General features: G+C 41.0%; 1 long non-coding RNA gene across 1 annotated transcript; it reads right to left on the bottom strand.

Annotated features, from left to right (window-relative positions):
• Positions 1-1527: 1527 nt before the first annotated feature.
• On the bottom strand, positions 1528-2413 carry LOC138914816 (uncharacterized). The gene is made up of 3 exons (XR_011420627.1): positions 2243-2413; positions 1972-2188; positions 1528-1862 (listed from the first exon to the last, which is right to left on the bottom strand). It is a non-coding gene; the product is annotated as an uncharacterized lncRNA (long non-coding RNA).
• Positions 2414-17013: the final 14600 nt, after the last annotated feature.

A 17013-nucleotide genomic window follows, 5' to 3' on the forward strand; every position in this document is an offset into this window, starting at 1 on the left:
ATTCAAAAAAAAATTATAAAGAAAAGCCACGGTAAGACGATTAAAATATTTGATCACATTTATCAATATTGCCATTAAATTACAAATAAAACTATTATTGTTTTATACAATTTTAAATATTTTCTGTGAAATAAAATAATTTGATCGTCAGATCGTGGCCTAAGCCATTTTTAAGTGTTGTTAAAAAATAAAAATTCGTGTTGGTAGTATTAATAACACGAAAAATGCCTAATATACCTATAATATACGTAACCTTTAATGATTACGGTCCCTGAAAAGTATTAGGGGGATTCCCTAAACTGTTGAATTGCTGAATTGTTGAATTTTGGTCAGCTGTTAATCAGCTGTTCCATACAAAGTCAACTTTCAGAAATTTCAGCAATTCAACAGCCTCGGGGCTGATGAAAATTTTGTTGAATTGCTGAAAAGCCAGAGTTGTCACCTTTTTTTAAAAGTCGTGGCAACTCTGTAACATTTTATTATCACCAGTACGCATTATTTATTTTAAAATCAACTCAGAATGCATATTTGTGGTTCTTTTTACCTTGGTAACACTTTTAGACAGTAACTAGCAATAATAAATCAAGTTTTACAGGCTTTAAGTTCCTTAAAATTTTTCAACAAATAACAGCTGTTTGAAAATTCAACAGGAACCATTTTGGGTCGTTCCCTTAATTGCTGAAATTTTTTGTTGAATTTTCAACAATTCAGCAATTCAACAGTTTAGGGAATCCCCCTATTGTTTAAACGAAATATTTATTCGGCGGCGGTGTGACCCTACTTTGCAACGAAACTTACACCAAATTTATCTGCATCTTGCATTTTGGATATTATCAAGTATATGATGCAGGGTCACATCATTTTTAAATTTGTTGGAAAAAGTGAAAATAGTTAATTTTAATCTAAACAAGAGAGAACGCTATAGTCGGGTGCCCCGACTATCAGATACCCGTTACTCAGCAAAAGGGAGTGCGAAAGAGATGGAGAAAAACTTTGATCCGCCGTAACTTTTTAACGAATGGTCCGATTTAAAAAATTTCTTCTACATTTCGATAGGTATTGATAAACACAATAAAACTGCATTTTTACTTTTCCAAAATATTGAAATTTTTAAAATCGTATATAAGCGATTGTGGGCGTTAAAGGGGGCGTGGCACCATTTTGAAACAAACTTGCGCTGCGTAGGAACTCCTAGAATCTGCATGCAAAATGTCAATCTTCTAGCTTTTATAGTTTCCGAGATCTCAGCGTTCATACAGACAGACAGACAGTCAGACAGACAGACAGACAGACAGACAGACAGACGGACAGACAGACGGACAGACGGACATGGCTAGATCGACTCGGCTAGTGATCCCGATCAAGAATATATATAGTTTATAGGGTCGGAAACGCTTCCTTCTACCTGTTACATACTTTTGCACGAATCTAATATACCCTTTTACTCTACGAGTAACGGGTATAAAAACAATAAAAAGGTGAGTGATAAAATAAATTTTGTCTTTTTATAATCTTTATTTCAGCGTTACAAAGGTTAGTATCACAGATATTTTCGCCATTAATGCAAGTGGAGGAAAACCATAACTGGGTACGTGTGGAAAATCTATAATGCGGGAAGTCGAAAAAGTCCTGCATTCTTCTGCCAGAGATCCAGATAGAAACCTCATCTCCCCCTTACTTTTTGTGTCACCCCCGTGTATTTTGAAACCAGAGATGGAAGAAATGTAAGGGGTGAATGAGGTTTTGTCCCTTCCGCTTGTATGGAGAAACCTCTTGAAAAGAGGGAGAGGAGCCATTTCCAGCAGTTCTTCGCGGCCAGCAGCACCACCAGCAAAGTAAAATCAGATAAGGGGTAGCAGCCGCTGGAAGTAAGAAAATCAGGAGGTAATTCATCCGGCTTTCCGTCTTCGCCTGTCAATGTGTGTCACATGGATATGAAATGGAAATCAATGGTCGAAGCACATTTTGTACCTGTGCTCAAAGTCAAGCGTCAAGATCAGGGGAGGGTGTGCCTGCACTGCAACGAACTATAGGTCGCTTATGATCCTATTTAGCCGAGCCATTCCAATTGATAAACGTACTGCTACTGCGCCTTATGCTCTTGGGTCATCCTCGAAATACTGAACTATTGCCAGATCATTTTTCATATCAAATACCAAAACTATACGAAATAAAGTTCAATAGAAATCTGTAAATAATTCAATATGAACAATAAATGGTTTCAATTTTTCCCGCCTCTTACCAGCTTTTTATCAGTTTTGGGTCCAGAAAAATAATCATGCCTGGTTAATACTGCTGAAAAATACCACAAAGTTGACTTCGCAGCCCTGAAACGCGATAATTTTCCACCCTCTTCTTGGCTCCGTCACCTACAATTTGTATGGGAGTTGGGGCGCATTGAACGGTAAATGCAAATGCGACGCCATCAATTTTACTACTTTGAACCTTAATGATTTAACAAGTTAAAGTAATTTAAATTATTAAATTCTAAGTTACCCTTTCATATTATCCAAACAAATCCCAGTAAATGAATATATATTTGCCCCTTTCTAAGCCTCTAATGAATGCTTTAGTGCAGGGGTGCTCAAAACTGCATTCTGCCAGCGCATTTACAAAACGAGTAACGACTCACACACAGTCATGAGTTGAGACAAAAAAAAAAGAAAGGAAGTTAACTTCGGCCAGCCGAAGTTTATATACCCTTGCAGTTATGCCTACTTAAAATGTGGTTTTTACATTGTCAAAAATCAAAACGCCTACTTTCTACAAAGTTACAATAGTTTTTCTATTATTTTTTTGATTATTCCTATGGGAGCCATAAGATATACTGGTCCGATCGACATATGTACACCTGCAATAAAAAGAAGACTTTTGGGGAAGTTGTATCGTGATAGCTTTAAAACTGAGGGACTAGTTCGCATAGAAACGGACAGACTGTCATACGGACAGACGGACATGGCTAGATGGACTCGGCTATTGATGCCGATCAAGAATACTTTATGTGGTCGGAAACGTCTCCTTCACTGCGTTGCAAACATCTGACTGAAATTAAAATACCCTCTGTAAGAGTATAAAAAGTTCAACGGAATTGTTGTTGGCTTGGCTCGTTACAGACAGCGACACAAAGAGGAACTTGCGTATGGCTTAGGAAAGTATGGCAAGTGCCGCTCGGTATGCTAAGTGCCAAAGCAAAAACAAATGTGCCCGTGTGCCTTATGCGGTTATTCCACTACATTGTTCGGCTCATTCATTAGAGCATTCATTAGAGGCTCAGAAAGGGACAAATATTTATGATATTTTTGGGATTTGTTTGGATAAGATGGCATGGTCACTTAGAATTTATACGTTAAATTTAAACTTTATAATTCAAATAACTTTAAATGGTTAAATCATTATGGTTGAATGTTGTAAAATTAATAGTGTGTATTGCCACAAAATCAGACATTTTTAAAATTATTCATATCCGGCATTAATTTTCAGAAAGGCAATCGGGTATTACTATAAAAGAGTAGATGTCGATTTGCGTCATGTTGGGTCTGAATCGTGTGCTAGAGGAGGTGTGCAATAAGAAAGGCTTTTTTAAAACTCGGCCCCTAAGGACTCCCAGGACTCTCGAAAAATGCAAAATTGGTTGATCAACCATTCCCACAGTTTTCAACCAAACAAGTTGATATTTTTGTACCCGTTACTCTTAGAGTAAAAGGGTATATTAGATTCGTGCAAAAGTATGTAACAGCTAGAAGGAAGCGTTTCCGACCCCATAAAGTATATATATTCTTGATCAGGGGCACTAGCCGAGTCGATTTAGCCATGTCCGTCTGTCCGTCTGTCTGTCTGTATGAACGCTGAGATCTCGGAAACTACAAAAGCTAGAAGGTTGAGATTTCCCACACATATTCTTGGGCTTCCTACGCAGCGCAAGTTTATTTATCGCCCACTAACGATTTTAAAATGGGTCCTGCGCCCACATCTTTAAAGATTTCCAAGAAGTATAAATGCAATTTTGTTGTGTATATTTATACCTATCAAAATGTAGAAGACATTTTTCAAATCGGACCATTCATTAAAAAGTTATACGCAATCAAAATTTATATATCTATCTCCCTCGCACTCCCTTTAGCTGAGTTACGATTATTAGTTGGGACACAAACCCGAGTAAAGCGTTCGCACTCCCTTTGGCTGAGTGACGGGTATTAGATAGTCGGGACACCAACCCGACTATAGCGTTCTCTCTTGTTTTTAAGCTTTGTTTGTGGAAATCTTCGAAAGCCCAGAAGATGAGCCCCCACCGACTTCCGGTTGGGGCACTTAATTAATTTTGCCGCACCGATTATGCGATCGCATCCGTTTTTGGTTTAAAGTGTGGAGCAATGCCATACAATTAGTAAGGTATTTTTTTTTCTTTTTTGGACCCACGGTTGATTTTATATGAATCTTTTTGTTTGCGGGGGTTGCGGGGGGCCTCTTTGGCAGCACGTTGTTTTTGTTTTTCGCAGCACTCACGAACGCAAAAGCAGAGCGAGAGAGTAGTGACCAGAGAGAGAGTCATTAGAAGCGAAAGAGAGGCGGCCAATGTTTTTTTTCTGGTTTAGAAACACCTGATAAATTTTGTACTATTTGGATACCAGAACGGATTATCTAATGGATGCAATTCTAAGTCAAAGTGTGTAGCCAACCCATAAAATGGACAAGGAATTTTTGTTTTGATTTTAAACAAATTTTGGATTGCTTTTCAAGGGGAGAGCAGGGAAAAACTTTCAGTCGTGACATTTGCATGTGAGAAACGCAATGATGAAACGCACATCGAGAAATTGGCATGTACATAAGTATGTAATGATTAAATTAGTATAAAATAACGGATCACCTAATGGATGCAATTCTAAATCAAATATTTTGAAAAAATTAAAAAAAAATTGTTTTTAAATTGTGTTGAAGACGAGGGGCGCACGAAGAAAATTGTTGGGAAATTTCGTCTCCAGAATTACACCCACTGTTCTCACCCAAAAGAGTTGGAGCTTTCGGTGCTTTTTTAATTTTCCATATTATCGGAAATATTTAACTCCAGCTGTTGATCCCCAGCCGACATTGGGGCACTTCTTTTTTTGTTTATCTACCGATCCTGCGAGCAGATCCGTTTTTCACTTAAAGCATTTTGGCTGTAGCCTTTCATAGGTATTTGTGTGTTATTTCTTATATATTCTTTTTTATGTTTTTAAGGTTTTTTTGTGAGGTTTGTGAGGTAATATTAGGGTTAATGCGGTTTTAAGGTAAGGTATGTTATGGTTAGAAGGATTAGAATATTAGCGCGTTCTAGGTGGATTTACTATTTAGCTAAAGTTACGCGGGATTTTACTCTGATATTAATTTGAATTTGCTAATAGTAGCGGACAACGTCGCTTCGGGTATTGCTAGTTTTATATAAATTAATAGCCAAAGTTATGTTTTCATTTAAACATATGAACGTTATTTTTAGTTGGCTACGGAGTAATTAATTAAGTAATTTTGTATTGTTCTTATTTGTTTATAGCACCTAATTCGTCGCAAAAGGTTTGACAATTCAACCAAAAAGCATCAAATCAATTTTTATTATTGGGTGCGTTCAGCAGAACAACTTGATACCTGATCACTGATGGATTTCTTACGATAGTTCTGCTGATCGCACATGATTGTTATTTTTACTCTACCTGATCACTGGTGCAAATACTAAACTATTACCAGATCACTTTTCATATGAAATACCAAAACTTTACGAAATAAAGTTCAATAGAAATCTGTTTTTGGGTCCAGAAAATTATCATGCCTGGTTAATACTGCTGAAAAATACCACAAAGTTGACTTCGCAGCCCTGACACGCAATAATTTTCCACCCTCTTCTATTATAATTTCAGTCAGATGTTTGCAACGCAGTGAAGGAGACGTTTCCGACCACATAAAGTATATATATTCTTGATCAGCACCAATAGCCGAGTCCATCTAGCCATGTCCGTCTGTCCGTCTGTCCGTTTCTATGCGAACTAGTCTCTCAGTTTTAAAGCTATCGCGATGAAACTTTCCCGAAAGTCTTCTTTCTATTGCTGGTAGTACATATGTCGGAGCGAGCCGGATCGGACCACTATATCTTAAGACTCCCATAGGAATATTCAAACAAATATAAGAAAATTCATTGTAACTTTGTTGGAAGTAGGCGTTTTGATTCTTGACAACTTAAAAACAAAATTTAAATAAATAGAAACGCTGAATCTGGAATCCCTGGAACTGCACCGAGTAAGCATTCTTTAATCTACAAGGGTATATAAGCTTCGGCGTGCCGAAGGTAGCTTCCCTTCTTGTTTAAATTATTAAATTCTAAGTGACCATTTCTTATTACCCAAACAAATCCCAGTAAATTGTTGCAGTTGGAGTCGATGATTAGATAGATTCTATCGATAGGTCAGGACTTTAGGGCGATGGTTTCGGTGGCGCCCCCCTGTGGGGAATCTGGAGGACGATCTGGCCATTTGAAGTAATCCCGGTTCGCTCAGGGATTACTCTCCCGTGGCCTTGAATCTGTCCGATGACCCAGTTTTGGGAGAGGCAAGGGAATATGGCGGGATAGATATTATGATAGGCAGATTGGGATAGTCGCAGCCATATTGTCATAGATGCTGGACGCAGCGATTAGTTTTTGTGCCAAAATCAGAAAAAAGTGAGAGTTTAGAATGTTGAGTGTCATGGTTAGTTTAATTACAATTAATTATCCGTAGGGCAACCGGGGTCCCAACACAAAGGGCCTTGTAATATTTATTTTGGAGGTTCTTTTTATAAACTTTCCTATATGGATACGCCCTTTGCCTTACATAAGAGCCTGACGTGGTGATGTCCCGGATTTTCATTTGACCTACCTGGACGAACTTGGACCAGTGGATTCGGACCAGTTTACCATCGCTTTACCAGACGCCGCCAATACCAGTCAAACATCCCCGCTGAGCTCGTTCCGCGATAGCGTCGATTTGCACGGCGGTGAATAGCCACGCCATTTCACAAGCCATCACCGTCCCTCGGGGCTTTCCAAGCTTTAACGGCCGCTGGCCTCCGGCGGAATAGCCCTCGTCCGGGGTAGAATATAGCCTTTTGTCTAGCCTTGGGGTGGCTGAAAATTGTAATAATTAATTATATGTGCATCATTGTCAATCTTAATCGAAATACTTCCCATGGTTACTTGTAAATTTGTACAGAGTAGTTGTCCTCGGTGTTGCCTATAAAAAGGGTCGCGAGCCTTGGTTTTCGGCGGGGGAGATTGCAGCGCGTAATTACATATTTGGCCTGTTCCTTCTTTTCCCCAGGAGCTGATTAGGTGACCCGACACACAAATAGTGTGTCTTATTTGCGCCTCGTTATACCCTTGCAGAGGGTATTATAATTTCAGTCAGATGTTTGCAACGCAGTGAAGGAGACGTTTCCGACCAGATAAAGTGTATATATTCTTGATCAGCATCAATAGCCGAGTCCATCTAGCCATGTCCGTCTGTCCGTCTGTCCATCTGTCCGTCTGTCCGTCTGTCCGTTTCTATTAGAACTAGTCCCTCAGTTTTAAAGCTATCGCGATGAAACTTTCCCAAAAGTCTTCTTTCTATTGCAGGTAGAACATATGTCGGAACGAGCCGGATCGGATCACTATATCTTATGGCTGACATAGGAATAATTAACAATGTAATAGAAAAAACTTTACAGAAAGTAGGCTTTTTGATTTTTGACAATGTAAAAACAACATTTTAGGTAGGCATACTTGCAAGGGTATATAAACTTCGGCTGGCCGAAGTAAACTTTTTTTCTTGTTTTTCTGTGAGCTCTACCAACACCTGACTGGTAGAGCATAATTTTTCACGGCGCCTGTAGCCTTTTCCCAGGGAAGCAAGTCTTCAGCTTTGACCGCGTAAATCTTAAGACGGCAGCCAACTGTGGTCTTGAAGGCTGGAGAAAAGATAAATTAGTTAATGGGAGTACGATCATAGCAATGTTTATATATAATTGTATAAGTTAACTGTGGTCAACCCGATCAAGATCATTGACCGCAGTTACGTCGAAAATAAGCTCCGGCCAAAATTGCTGGCCAGCAATGGACCGGAAGCTCGTGCACACCGGCAGACACTGCATATTTGCGTGGCCGCTGTGAGCTTTGTTAGCTTTAAGTTTAGCCCTTAAGTGCAGTTCTGATTTTGACTTCAATAAAGTGAGAACACAAGCTCCGCTAATCAAACTCTAACAACCGCCGTTAGAATCTATTAAATATCACCTGTCTGAGTCTCTAGGCCAGCAGGTAAAGAAAGGCAGTATCCTTTCCGCCCTATTCATCCTAATTCTTTAGCTTGGGGACCACGGTCAACCGGCCCACATATCTGTCTGTCTGTCTGTCTGTCTGTCTGTCTGTCTGTCTGTCTGTCTGTCTGTCTGTCTGTCTGTCTGTCTGTCTGTCTGTCTGTCTGTCTGTCTGTCTGTCTGTCTGTCTGTCTGTCTGTCTGTCTGTCTGTCTGTCTGTCTGTCTGTCTGTCTGTCTGTCTGTCTGTCTGTCTGTCTGTCTGTCTGTCTGTCTGTCTGTCTGTCTGTCTGTCTGTCTGTCTGTCTGTCTGTCTGTCTGTCTGTCTGTCTGTCTGTCTGTCTGTCTGTCTGTCTGTCTGTCTGTCTGTCTGTCTGTCTGTCTGTCTGTCTATGCGATCGCATCCGTTTTTGGTTTAAAGTGTGGAGCTATGCCATACAATTAGTAAGGTATTTTTTTTTCTTTTTTGGACCCACGGTTGATTTTATATGAATCTTTTTGTTTGCGGGGGTTGCGGGGGGCCTCTTTGGCAGCACGTTGTTTTTGTTTTTCGCAGCACTCACGAACGCAAAAGCAGAGCGAGAGAGTAGTGACCAGAGAGAGAGTCATTAGAAGCGAAAGAGAGGCGGCCAATGTTTTTTTTCTGGTTTAGAAACACCTGATAAATTTTGTACTATTTGGATACCAGAACGGATTATCTAATGGATGCAATTCTAAGTCAAAGTGTGTAGCCAACCCATAAAATGGACAAGGAATTTTTGTTTTGATTTTAAACAAATTTTGGATTGCTTTTCAAGGGGAGAGCAGGGAAAAACTTTCAGTCGTGACATTTGCATGTGAGAAACGCAATGATGAAACGCACATCGAGAAATTGGCATGTACATAAGTATGTAATGATTAAATTAGTATAAAATAACGGATCACCTAATGGATGCAATTTTAATTCAAATATTTTGCAAAAATTAAAAAAAATTGTTTTTAAATTGTGTTGAAGACGAGGGGCGCACGAAGAAAATTGTTGGGAAATTTCGTCTCCAGAATTACACCCACTGTTCTCACCCAAAAGAGTTGGAGCTTTCGGTGCTTTTTTAATTTTCCATATTATCGGAAATATTTAACTCCAGCTGTTGATCCCCAGCCGACATTGGGGCACTTCTTTTTTTGTTTATCTACCGATCCTGCGAGCAGATCCGTTTTTCACTTAAAGCATTTTGGCTGTAGCCTTTCATAGGTATTTGTGTGTTATTTCTTATATATTCTTTTTTATGTTTTTAAGGTTTTTTTGTGAGGTTTGTGAGGTAATATTAGGGTTAATGCGGTTTTAAGGTAAGGTATGTTATGGTTAGAAGGATTAGAATATTAGCGCGTTCTAGGTGGATTTACTATTTAGCTAAAGTTACGCGGGATTTTACTCTGATATTAATTTGAATTTGCTAATAGTAGCGGACAACGTCGCTTCGGGTATTGCTAGTTTTATATAAATTAATAGCCAAAGTTATGTTTTCATTTAAACATATGAACGTTATTTTTAGTTGGCTACGGAGTAATTAATTAAGTAATTTTGTATTGTTCTTATTTGTTTATAGCACCTAATTCGTCGCAAAAGGTTTGACAATTCAACCAAAAAGCATCAAATCAATTTTTATTATTGGGTGCGTTCAGCAGAACAACTTGATACCTGATCACTGATGGATTTCTTACGATAGTTCTGCTGATCGCACATGATTGTTATTTTTACTCTACCTGATCACTGGTGCAAATACTAAACTATTACCAGATCACTTTTCATATGAAATACCAAAACTTTACGAAATAAAGTTCAATAGAAATCTGTTTTTGGGTCCAGAAAATTATCATGCCTGGTTAATACTGCTGAAAAATACCACAAAGTTGACTTCGCAGCCCTGACACGCAATAATTTTCCACCCTCTTCTATTATAATTTCAGTCAGATGTTTGCAACGCAGTGAAGGAGACGTTTCCGACCACATAAAGTATATATATTCTTGATCAGCACCAAGAGCCGAGTCCATCTAGCCATGTCCGTCTGTCCGTCTGTCCGTTTCTATGCGAACTAGTCTCTCAGTTTTAAAGCTATCGCGATGAAACTTTCCCGAAAGTCTTCTTTCTATTGCTGGTAGTACATATGTCGGAGCGAGCCGGATCGGACCACTATATCTTAAGACTCCCATAGGAATATTCAAACAAATATAAGAAAATTCATTGTAACTTTGTTGGAAGTAGGCGTTTTGATTCTTGACAACTTAAAAACAAAATTTAAATAAATAGAAACGCTGAATCTGGAATCCCTGGAACTGCACCGAGTAAGCATTCTTTAATCTACAAGGGTATATAAGCTTCGGCGTGCCGAAGGTAGCTTCCCTTCTTGTTTAAATTATTAAATTCTAAGTGACCATTTCTTATTACCCAAACAAATCCCAGTAAATTGTTGCAGTTGGAGTCGATGATTAGATAGATTCTATCGATAGGTCAGGACTTTAGGGCGATGGTTTCGGTGGCGCCCCCCTGTGGGGAATCTGGAGGACGATCTGGCCATTTGAAGTAATCCCGGTTCGCTCAGGGATTACTCTCCCGTGGCCTTGAATCTGTCCGATGACCCAGTTTTGGGAGAGGCAAGGGAATATGGCGGGATAGATATTATGATAGGCAGATTGGGATAGTCGCAGCCATATTGTCATAGATGCTGGACGCAGCGATTAGTTTTTGTGCCAAAATCAGAAAAAAGTGAGAGTTTAGAATGTTGAGTGTCATGGTTAGTTTAATTACAATTAATTATCCGTAGGGCAACCGGGGTCCCAACACAAAGGGCCTTGTAATATTTATTTTGGAGGTTCTTTTTATAAACTTTCCTATATGGATACGCCCTTTGCCTTACATAAGAGCCTGACGTGGTGATGTCCCGGATTTTCATTTGACCTACCTGGACGAACTTGGACCAGTGGATTCGGACCAGTTTACCATCGCTTTACCAGACGCCGCCAATACCAGTCAAACATCCCCGCTGAGCTCGTTCCGCGATAGCGTCGATTTGCACGGCGGTGAATAGCCACGCCATTTCACAAGCCATCACCGTCCCTCGGGGCTTTCCAAGCTTTAACGGCCGCTGGCCTCCGGCGGAATAGCCCTCGTCCGGGGTAGAATATAGCCTTTTGTCTAGCCTTGGGGTGGCTGAAAATTGTAATAATTAATTATATGTGCATCATTGTCAATCTTAATCGAAATACTTCCCATGGTTACTTGTAAATTTGTACAGAGTAGTTGTCCTCGGTGTTGCCTATAAAAAGGGTCGCGAGCCTTGGTTTTCGGCGGGGGAGATTGCAGCGCGTAATTACATATTTGGCCTGTTCCTTCTTTTCCCCAGGAGCTGATTAGGTGACCCGACACACAAATAGTGTGTCTTATTTGCGCCTCGTTATACCCTTGCAGAGGGTATTATAATTTCAGTCAGATGTTTGCAACGCAGTGAAGGAGACGTTTCCGACCAGATAAAGTGTATATATTCTTGATCAGCATCAATAGCCGAGTCCATCTAGCCATGTCCGTCTGTCCGTCTGTCCATCTGTCCGTCTGTCCGTCTGTCCGTTTCTATTAGAACTAGTCCCTCAGTTTTAAAGCTATCGCGATGAAACTTTCCCAAAAGTCTTCTTTCTATTGCAGGTAGAACATATGTCGGAACGAGCCGGATCGGATCACTATATCTTATGGCTGACATAGGAATAATTAACAATGTAATAGAAAAAACTTTACAGAAAGTAGGCTTTTTGATTTTTGACAATGTAAAAACAACATTTTAGGTAGGCATACTTGCAAGGGTATATAAACTTCGGCTGGCCGAAGTAAACTTTTTTTCTTGTTTTTCTGTGAGCTCTACCAACACCTGACTGGTAGAGCATAATTTTTCACGGCGCCTGTAGCCTTTTCCCAGGGAAGCAAGTCTTCAGCTTTGACCGCGTAAATCTTAAGACGGCAGCCAACTGTGGTCTTGAAGGCTGGAGAAAAGATAAATTAGTTAATGGGAGTACGATCATAGCAATGTTTATATATAATTGTATAAGTTAACTGTGGTCAACCCGATCAAGATCATTGACCGCAGTTACGTCGAAAATAAGCTCCGGCCAAAATTGCTGGCCAGCAATGGACCGGAAGCTCGTGCACACCGGCAGACACTGCATATTTGCGTGGCCGCTGTGAGCTTTGTTAGCTTTAAGTTTAGCCCTTAAGTGCAGTTCTGATTTTGACTTCAATAAAGTGAGAACACAAGCTCCGCTAATCAAACTCTAACAACCGCCGTTAGAATCTATTAAATATCACCTGTCTGAGTCTCTAGGCCAGCAGGTAAAGAAAGGCAGTATCCTTTCCGCCCTATTCATCCTAATTCTTTAGCTTGGGGACCACGGTCAACCGGCCCACATATCTGTCTGTCTGTCTGTCTGTCTGTCTGTCTGTCTGTCTGTCTGTCTGTCTGTCTGTCTGTCTGTCTGTCTGTCTTTCTGTCTGTCTGTCTGTCTGTCTGTCTGTCTGTCTGTCTGTCTGTCTGTCTGTCTGTCTGTCTGTCTGTCTGTCTGTCTGTCTGTCTGTCTGTCTGTCTGTCTGTCTGTCTGTCTGTCTGTCTGTCTGTCTGTCTGTCTGTCTGTCTGTCTGTCTGTCTGTCTGTCTGTCTGTCTGTCTGTCTGTCTGTCTGTCTGTCTGTCTGTCTGTCTGTCTGTCTGTCTGTCTGTCTGTCTGTCTGTCTGTCTGTCTGTCTGTCTGTCTGTCTGTCTGTCTGTCTGTCTGTCTGTCTGTCTGTCTGTCTGTCTGTCTGTCTGTCTGTCTGTCTGTCTGTCTGTCTGTCTGTCTGTCTGTCTGTCTGTCTGTCTGTCTGTCTGTCTGTCTGTCTGTCTGTCTGTCTGTCTGTCTGTCTGTCTGTCTGTCTGTCTGTCTGTCTGTCTGTCTGTCTGTCTGTCTGTCTGTCTGTCTGTCTGTCTGTCTGTCTGTCTGTCTGTCTGTCTGTCTGTCTGTCTGTCTGTCTGTCTGTCTGTCTGTCTGTCTGTCTGTCTGTCTGTCTGTCTGTCTGTCTGTCTGTCTGTCTGTCTGTCTGTCTGTCTGTCTGTCTGTCTGTCTGTCTGTCTGTCTGTCTGTCTGTCTGTCTGTCTGTCTGTCTGTCTGTCTGTCTGTCTGTCTGTCTGTCTGTCTGTCTGTCTGTCTGTCTGTCTGTCTGTCTGTCTGTCTGTCTGTCTGTCTGTCTGTCTGTCTGTCTGTCTGTCTGTCTGTCTGTCTGTCTGTCTGTCTGTCTGTCTGTCTGTCTGTCTGTCTGTCTGTCTGTCTGTCTGTCTGTCTGTCTGTCTGTCTGTCTGTCTGTCTGTCTGTCTGTCTGTCTGTCTGTCTGTCTGTCTGTCTGTCTGTCTGTCTGTCTGTCTGTCTGTCTGTCTGTCTGTCTGTCTGTCTGTCTGTCTGTCTGTCTGTCTGTCTGTCTGTCTGTCTGTCTGTCTGTCTGTCTGTCTGTCTGTCTGTCTGTCTGTCTGTCTGTCTGTCTGTCTGTCTGTCTGTCTGTCTGTCTGTCTGTCTGTCTGTCTGTCTGTCTGTCTGTCTGTCTGTCTGTCTGTCTGTCTGTCTGTCTGTCTGTCTGTCTGTCTGTCTGTCTGTCTGTCTGTCTGTCTGTCTGTCTGTCTGTCTGTCTGTCTGTCTGTCTGTCTGTCTGTCTGTCTGTCTGTCTGTCTGTCTGTCTGTCTGTCTGTCTGTCTGTCTGTCTGTCTGTCTGTCTGTCTGTCTGTCTGTCTGTCTGTCTGTCTGTCTGTCTGTCTGTCTGTCTGTCTGTCTGTCTGTCTGTCTGTCTGTCTGTCTGTCTGTCTGTCTGTCTGTCTGTCTGTCTGTCTGTCTGTCTGTCTGTCTGTCTGTCTGTCTGTCTGTCTGTCTGTCTGTCTGTCTGTCTGTCTGTCTGTCTGTCTGTCTGTCTGTCTGTCTGTCTGTCTGTCTGTCTGTCTGTCTGTCTGTCTGTCTGTCTGTCTGTCTGTCTGTCTGTCTGTCTGTCTGTCTGTCTGTCTGTCTGTCTGTCTGTCTGTCTGTCTGTCTGTCTGTCTGTCTGTCTGTCTGTCTGTCTGTCTGTCTGTCTGTCTGTCTGTCTGTCTGTCTGTCTGTCTGTCTGTCTGTCTGGTGTCCTATGGTGTACGCCCAATGAGTCAAGTAGGTATCGGAGATGAGCGGTTTCCACGCTCAAAAGCTTTTTCATGTGCGATAGGAGAAACATTTCGTTCATGTTTTCCGTTTCCTCAACTACGCGCCTATATTCAGACAGATTTGCCGAGTGCCTTACGAACGCATACTCTTCCCAAACCAGGATGCGACCATCAATGATGGGAAGGTATTTCGCCTGGGAATAGTCAGTTATGTGGGTCGACGCCGTAGTTAGAGACAAGATGAAGAGGACGATTTTGAACCTGTGAAATTAATTCGAAGCTATAGTTTTGTTTATGACAAGGTTGCCCACCACCAAAGGAAATTAACTTAAACTTAAAAAATATGTTCTACCATAAATGCCTGTAACGATTCTCATGCAACCTTGGTTGCCAGTAACTAGACTTAATTTGATTGTGGTTAGCACTGGGACGTTTTTCGACTAGGACTGCGTCGGATGGGGGGGATCTTTAATCAAATCTAATTATCGAATTTTACAAGAGAAATTTTTGTGCTAACCTAGCCAGGTTTTATAAATTTTAATTATGTTTATGCGTATTGTTTCTTATAGAGACTGGTGTAAGTGCCCTTTATTACCCGCCCAACCTTGTTAATACTTTTCAAAATATGTTGTGCATTAACCCTATAGTAAATAGATGTGCGCTTGTTCTTTTAGTACCCCATTATATTTATCTAATAATCTTTCTTCATATTAAACATTCAATTCAAAACTTGGTCTCGAAGGCATTTAACATAATATTAATCATTTCGCTCATTTCAGTAGTTCATTGTTCCGATTAGAAATTTCTGGTAGTACTCAATTAATATTAATTTTCAATTTAGTTTTCTTTTAGTTATACCCGTTACTCGTAGAGTAAAAGGGTATACTAGATTCGTGCAAAAGTATGTAACAGCTAGAAGGAAGCGTTTCCGACCCCATAAAGTATATATATTCTTGATCAGGGTCACTAGCCGAGTCGATCTAGCCATGTCCGTCTGTCCGTCTGTCCGTCTGTCTGTCTGTCTGTCTGTCTGTCTGTCTGTCTGTCTGTCTGTCTGTCCGTCTGTCCGTCTGTCCGTCTGTCCGTCTGTCCGTCTGTCCGTCTGTATGAACGCTGAGATCTCAGAAACTACAAAAGCTAGAAGGTTGAGATTTCCCACACATATTTTTTGGCTTCCTACGCAGCGCAAGTTTATTTTAGCCGAGCGCCACGCCCCCTCTAACGCCCACAATCGCCCACTAACGATTTTAAAATGGGATCTACGCCCACATCTTTAAAGATTTCCGAGAAGTATAAATGCAATTTTGTTGTGTATATTTATACCTATCGAAATGTAGAAGACATTTTTCAAATCGGACCATTCATTAAAAAGTTATACGCAATCAAAAATTATATTTCTATCTCCCTCGCACTCCCTTTAGCTGAGTTACGATTATTAGTCGGGACACCAACCCGACACAGCGTTCGCACTCCCTTTACTTGAGTGACGGGTATTAGATAGTCGGGACAACAACCCGACTATAGCGTTCTCTCTTGTTTTAGTATAAGTTTGTCCTAGGCTTCATCTGATTTTGCATTGGCATTGTAGGGTTCATATTCATGTTTACAAATTCATTTAAATTCTTTTCTTCTTTTTCTTTTAAATTGGAAACCACAAGTAAATGTAAAAAATCATAAATCTAATTGTTTTATCTTCAGTTTTCCTATCTTTTGTTTTTACATATATGATAGCTAGAATAGTGTTTTAATATGTATGCTTGTTACCTTTTGATTCCACGTGTGCATGCAGGCCTGTAGCTGTGTGGGTGTTACTTATATAATAATTAAGGTTAAGTAGTATTATGGGTTATATAAAAACAAATATCACTGGTCGACAAAAAAAAAAGCCCAAGAATAAAAGCTACCAAACCTGAAAGGATTTTAGCTGTAGATTACTACCTCATACTTGTCTGTCTGTCTGTCTGTCTGTCTGTCTGTCTGTCTGTCTGTCTGTCTGTCTGTCTGTCTGTCTGGCTGTCTGTCTGTCTGTCTGTCTGTCTGTCTGTCTGTCTGTCTGTCTGTCTGTCTGTCTGTCTGTCTGTCTGTCTGTCTGTCTGTCTGTCTGTCTGTCTGTCTGTCTGTCTGTCTGTCTGTCTGTCTGTCTGTCTGTCTGTCTGTCTGTCTGTCTGTCTGTCTGTCTGTCTGTCTGTCTGTCTGTCTGTCTGTCTGTCTGTCTGTCTGTCTGTCTGTCTGTCTGTCTGTCTGTCTGTCTGTCTGTCTGTCTGTCTGTCTGTCTGTCTGTCTGTCTGTCTGTCTGTCTGGTGTCCTATGGTGTACGCCCAATGAGTCAAGTAGGTATCGGAGATGAGCGGTTTCCACGCTCAAAAGCTTTTTCATGTGCGATAGGAGAAACATTTCGTTCATGTTTTCCGTTTCCTCAACTACGCGCCTATATTCAGACAGATTTGCCGAGTGCCTTACGAACGCATACTCTTCCCAAACCAGGATGCGACCATCAATGATGGGAAGGTATTTCGCCTGGGAATAGTCAGTTATGTGGGTCGACGCC

The sequence above is a fragment of the Drosophila takahashii genome, chromosome 2L, assembly GCF_030179915.1.
Source record: "Drosophila takahashii strain IR98-3 E-12201 chromosome 2L, DtakHiC1v2, whole genome shotgun sequence".
NCBI classification, from domain to species: domain Eukaryota; kingdom Metazoa; phylum Arthropoda; class Insecta; order Diptera; family Drosophilidae; genus Drosophila; species Drosophila takahashii.